The following is a 5,945-nucleotide window of genomic DNA, read 5'->3' as shown; positions in this document are numbered from 1 at the left end:
GCATGATCTATAAAAGAAAAAATTCAGAAACTACACTTCATCAAAATTTTTCCCCCTTCTCACTACTGCATTGACTAATCTTTAAAAAAAAATTAACTAATGCACTTTAAAAGATCTCAATTACCAGTGTTTTAAGAAATAAAAAGACCAGCAACAGACTGTGAAGAAATATTTACAGATGATATATCTATTATAATAAGGAACTTACATCCAGAATACATTTTTTTTGAATTTGTGAAAAAGCTTTTTTTATTATATATATTTATGCATTTTTTCCTTTTTTGGGTACCAAATTTCTTTATTTGAAGGAATGGTACAAATAACTTAAGTGGATGTTTTGGTACAACTTATAGAAAAGGTAAAGGAAACCCCAATATGCATGCTCTGCCTTGGTGACCAGGGAAGTCACCCGTGGCGATGGGGAAATTAGCCTAAGGCTTAGCTTTCATTATCACAGTCTCCCAGAGTGTGCTTGTCAAAGAGACATTCTGCAAAGCCAGACTGGGGCGCTCCCATCTTGCACAATTTGGTCATGTGTTCATCGAATTCTTTGATGGATATCACCTGCTTATTCAGGTAATGTGTCTCAATGAAGTCACACAAATGGGGGTCAATTTTGTCAGTGGCCAGTTTGTGCAGTTCTAGTAGTGACTGATTCACTTTTTTTTCCAAATGTAATGCACACTCCATCGCATTCAGCCCGCTCTCTCAGTCATCATGGTCTGTTTTCTTGATATCCTGAAGGAAGATGTGGCCACCTCGTTGGTTCTGCAGTTTCATCAGTTTCTCGGCATGTTCCCTCTCCTCATGAGATTGGTGAAGAAAGTACTTGGCAAAGTCCTTCAAAGCCACATCATTGCGGTCAAAGTAGTAAGACATGGACAGGTGGTTGATGGCGGCCTCTGAATCCTGGTAGTTCTGGCGCACCTGTGACGGAGATGTGGTCGTCACAGCGGCAGCTGAGGAGAGGCGGCGGTGGCTGCGCAGCGCTGGAGAGGTCGCGGGGGCATTGGGATGGTCTGAGGGTGCAGTGTGGAGGTGAGGGAGGGCTGGCTGTGGGCAGCCGGCCGGGGTGGGTGACGAGAGCCGGGTTCCGTCCAAGCACTGTTGAAGCAGGAAACCATGGTGAGTCTTGGCGAAGAACGTGTCTATGCATTTTTATACATATATTCCATTGCACTTTAGGTTCAGAATATATATTTTTTAAAAAACCTCTTACAACTCAATAAATGAAACAACTATTTTATTCTGTTCTGTTCTATTCTATGTTATTTTATTTTTTTGAGACAAAGCCTTGCTATTCTATTCTATTTCATCCTATTCTATTCTATGTTATTTTATTTTTTTGGAGACAAAGCCTTGCTCTGTCGCCCAGGCTGGAGTGCAGTGGCGCAATCTCAGCTCACTGCAACTTCCGCCTCCAGGGTGCAAGTGATTCTCCTGCCTCAGCCTCCTGAGTAGCTGGGATTACAGGCATGCACCACCACGCCCAGCTTATTTTTGTATTTTTAGTAGAGATGAGGTTTATCCATTATTGATCAGGCTGGTCTCGAACTCCTGACCTCAGGCGATCCACCTGCCTTGGCCTCCCAAAGTGCTGGGATTACAGGCATGAGCCACCACATCCAGCCCAAATGACCCAATTTTAAAAGGAGCAAAAGATCTGAATAGATATGTCATCAAAAAGGATGAGTCAGAAGTGGTGGCACAGGCTTTTAATCCCAGCACTTTGGTAGGCCAACTGGGAAGGATCACTTGAGCCCAGGAGTTCAAGAGCAGCCTGGACAACTCTTGAGTAAGACCCCCATCTCTACAAAATATAAAAATAAAAAATTAACCAGGCATGGTGGTATGCACCTGCATTCCCCATTCCCAGCTACTCAGGAGGCTGAGGTAGGGGGACGACTTGAGCCAGTGAGGTCAAGCCTACAGTGAGCTCTGGTCACACCACTGCACTCCAGCCTGGATAACAGAGCAAGACCCTGTCTTTAGCCCATTCATGCCAAGTGTTCCATTATTGGAATGCTAAGCTTGTGGAAGTTATTAATATCCTACTGCTCAAGGTCATCACCAAGGTCTGATTTGTCATACACAAAAAATGTGCAACTTCAGGCATAAATGGGTTAAGAAAAAAAGATCTATGAAGAGATGCAACACTATGAGTCATAAGGAAAATTAAAATTAAAATCACAATGACTCCACTAAACAGCATACAGAGAAAAATAAAGAAGAAAAAAAAAACAATGAATTAACAAATTCAGGCCAGGCACAGTGGCTCATGCCTGTAATCCTAGCACTTTGGGAGGCCAAGGCGGGAGGACTGACTGAGCTCAGGAGTTGGAGACCAGCCTGGGCAACACGGTGAAACCCCATCTCTACTAAAAATACAAAAACTCAGCTGGACATGGTTATGCACACCTGTAATCCCAGCTACTTGGAAGGCTGAGGCATGAGAATTACTTGAACCTAGGAGGCAGAGGTTGCAGTGAGCTGAGATTGCGCCACTGTACTCCAGCCTGGGTGACAGAGTGACTCAAAAACAAACAAACAAACAAATCCATATCCATTAGAACAGCTATAATAAAAAAAGACAAACAATAATAAGTGTTGGCAAAGATGTGAAGAAAACTGGAACTCTCATACATTGCTGTTAGGAATATAACATGTTATAGCCACTTTGGGAAACAGTTTGGCAGGGTCCTAAAAAGCTAAACATACGATGCTGTAATTCTACTCCTAGATATCTAACCAAGAGAAACAAAACCATATGTCCGCATAAAGACTTGTACTCAAATGTTTAAGGAGTACTTTTCAAAATAGTCAAAAACCGAAAATAATCAAAATACCTATATACTGGTCAATAGTTAAAGTGTGTTACAGTAATCCCCCCTTACCTACAGCTCTACTTTCCAGTTTCAGTCACCCACAGTCAAACATGGTCTGAAAATGTTAAATGGAAAATTTCAGAAGAAACAATCTATGTTTTACAATGAGTGCCATTCTGAGTAGCATGATGAAAGCTCACACCATGTCACTCTGTCTCAGAGATGAATCATCCCTTTATCCACCGTATTCACACTGTCTACACTACCTGCTTGTTAGTCACTTAGTGGCCATCTCAGTTATCAGATCAACTGGTACCATAGTGCTGGTGTTCAAGTAACCCTTATTTTACTTAATAATGGCTCAAAAGCTCAAGATTAATGAGAATGACAATTTGGATATGCCAAAGAGAAGCTGCAAAATACTTCAAGTGAAAAAGTGAAAGTTCTCAATTTAATAAGGAAAAAAAAAACTTTATGCTGAGTTTGCTAATATCCACTAGCAAAAAAAAAAAAAATCTTTCTACTAGCAAAAAAATATATATATATATATGCTGAGTTTGCTACCACCTATTGCTAAGAAGAAATTGTCTATCCACGAAACTGTGAATAACATATTGTTTTGTTTTGTTTTAACTCCTCTGCACTTATTGGTAAGATATTTGCATATTGTTTTAACTATTCTATTGTATTATTGCTTTTAATCTCTTATTACGCCTGTTTAACAAATTAAACTTTATCATAGGTATGCACATATAGAAAAAAATATAGTGTTCAGCTGGTTCAGGCCACTTTAACCCTTGGCCTTGAGGTTTTCTAAAAAATAAAAACAAATAAAATAAGAAAAAGAAAAAAATATAGTGTTCAATACCACCTGAGATTTCAGGCATCCACTGGAGGTCTTGGAATGTATCCTGCACAGATAAGGGTGGAGGGGATTATCATATACCCATACAAAGAAATACTATTTTAAAATATAAAGGAACAAAAAACTGATATGCACTACAATATGAATGAATCCCAAAAATATTATGTTAAGTGAAAGAAGCCAGATACAAAGACTACACATTGTATGACTCCATTTACACAAAATATCCAGATAAAGCAAACATATGAAGACAAAACAAATCAGTGATTGCCTGAGGCTGAAGCTGGGAATAAGGGTTATCTGCAAACAGGCTAAGGGAATTTTGGAGGCAATGGAAGTGTTCTAAAACTAGTTCAAGGTGACAGTTTCATCATTCTATATATTTATTAAAAATTATTGAATTATAGACTCAAATAAATTTTTTGGTATCAGTTAAGTCAAAAGCTAATTTCTTTTTCCTTTTTTTTTTTTTTTTTGAGATGGAGTCTTGCTGTCACCCAGGCTGGAGTCCAGTGGCAAAATAGCTCACTGCAACCTCCGCCTCCTGGGTTTAAGCAATTCTCCTGCCTCAACCTCCCGAGTAGCTGGGATTACAGGTGCCCACCACCAAACATGGCTAATTTTTTTGTATTTTTAGTAGAGATGGGTTTCACCATGTTGGCCAGGCTGGTTTCAAACTCCTGACTTCAGGTGATCTGACCATCTCAGCCTCCCAAAGGGCTGGGATTACAGGGATGAGCCACTGCGCCCAGCCAAAAGCTAATTTCTTAAAAAGTGTACATACCCAAAGAAATGACAACATGTCAACACAAAACAGAAACATTCCTAGCAGCATTAAAGTAGTCAAAAAAAATGGAAACTTAATGTCCATCAACTGATGCACAGATAAATAAAATGTAATATATCCAATAAACAGAATATTACTCAGCAATAAAAAGAAGTGACTACGAAAAAAATTTTAATTGAAAAGGATCGGGTGCAGTGGCTCACGCCTGGAATCTCAGCACTTTGGGAGGCCAAAGCAGGAGGATTATTTGGGCCCAGGAGTTTGAGACTAGCCTGGGCAACATGGTGAAATCCCATCTCTATAAAAAATAAAATAGATTAAATTAAAAAAAAAAAGAAGTATTGACACGTATTACAACATCAACATACTTTGAAAGCACTATGCTAAGTGAAAGAAGCTAGTCACAAAAGACCACATACGGTTTCACTTACATAAAATGTCTGGAATAGCCAAATCTATAAAGACAGAAAGTCGATCAGTGGTTGCATAGGACTGGGAGTGCAGAGGGAAAATGAAGAGTGACTGCTAAGAGACAGGATTTTGCTCTGTCACCCAGGCTGGTGTCTTAACTCTGGCCTCAAGAGATCCTCCCACCTCAGCCTCCCAAGTAACTGGGATTACAGGCACAAGCCACTGCACCCAACTATGCCATTTTATTTTAGAGACCTGAACATCTATAGATTCTGGTATCTGAGGAAGGTCCTAGAATCATTCCCCCAACAGATACCGATGGACAATTGTACTAAAAACCAGAGTGGGTCATCTGCAAAATGGAGTAATTTTAAAAATAAATTAATAAACCCACCAAATTGTACACTTTAAACCAAACTGAACAGTATGTGAATTATATCACAGTGAAGCTGTTATCCCCTCCAAAAATGGTATACAACAAGAGCAAGTAAAGCCATCAACATTAGCAGACCCTACAGGCCACAGGTACTATTTTCTATCCTGTTTACTTAGGATAGAAAAATCCCAAAGTTTGCAAATACTTACCAATAAGTGCAGAATGAAAGAGAACAACAACAACAAAAAAAAACCCAAAGTTACAAATTCTTTCCAACCATACTCAAGCTGATTATTTTGTAAATGAGTATTTATGTCTCAAATGAGGGGCAATGATTAATCCAATGAGTTAAATCATTAACTTAAAAATAGGTTGACATAAATATTCAAATTTCAAATGTCCAGGATATTTCAATTTTCTATTTAATGTGTTTCCTAGATATTGTCTCAATAATATTTACATGAATGTCCTCTGTAAACTGTTATGCTCTATAGTTTTATTATTCTTAAATTTCCTTAAATGTAATTTAATGGTTTCCAGTCTTATATAAGTCATTCTACCTTTTGAAGAAACTCTGAAATACAAATATCCATCCTTTCTTAGTAAAGCATACACACTTCTGTGATTCTGGCACTAAATAAAGTGCATAATTTACTTCTGGATAGAGAATCACAGATAAAA

General features: G+C 38.7%; 1 pseudogene; it reads right to left on the bottom strand.

Annotated features, from left to right (window-relative positions):
• Positions 1-283: 283 nt before the first annotated feature.
• LOC135272956 (ferritin heavy chain-like) lies at positions 284-1,305 on the bottom strand (annotated as a pseudogene).
• Positions 1,306-5,945: the final 4,640 nt, after the last annotated feature.

The sequence above is a fragment of the Aotus nancymaae genome, unplaced genomic scaffold, assembly GCF_030222135.1.
Source record: "Aotus nancymaae isolate 86718 unplaced genomic scaffold, 86718_ANA_hifiasm-v0.15.2.pri h1tg000156l, whole genome shotgun sequence".
Taxonomy (NCBI): Eukaryota; Metazoa; Chordata; class Mammalia; order Primates; family Aotidae; genus Aotus; species Aotus nancymaae.
This window is presented reverse-complemented; position numbering and strand designations above follow the sequence as displayed.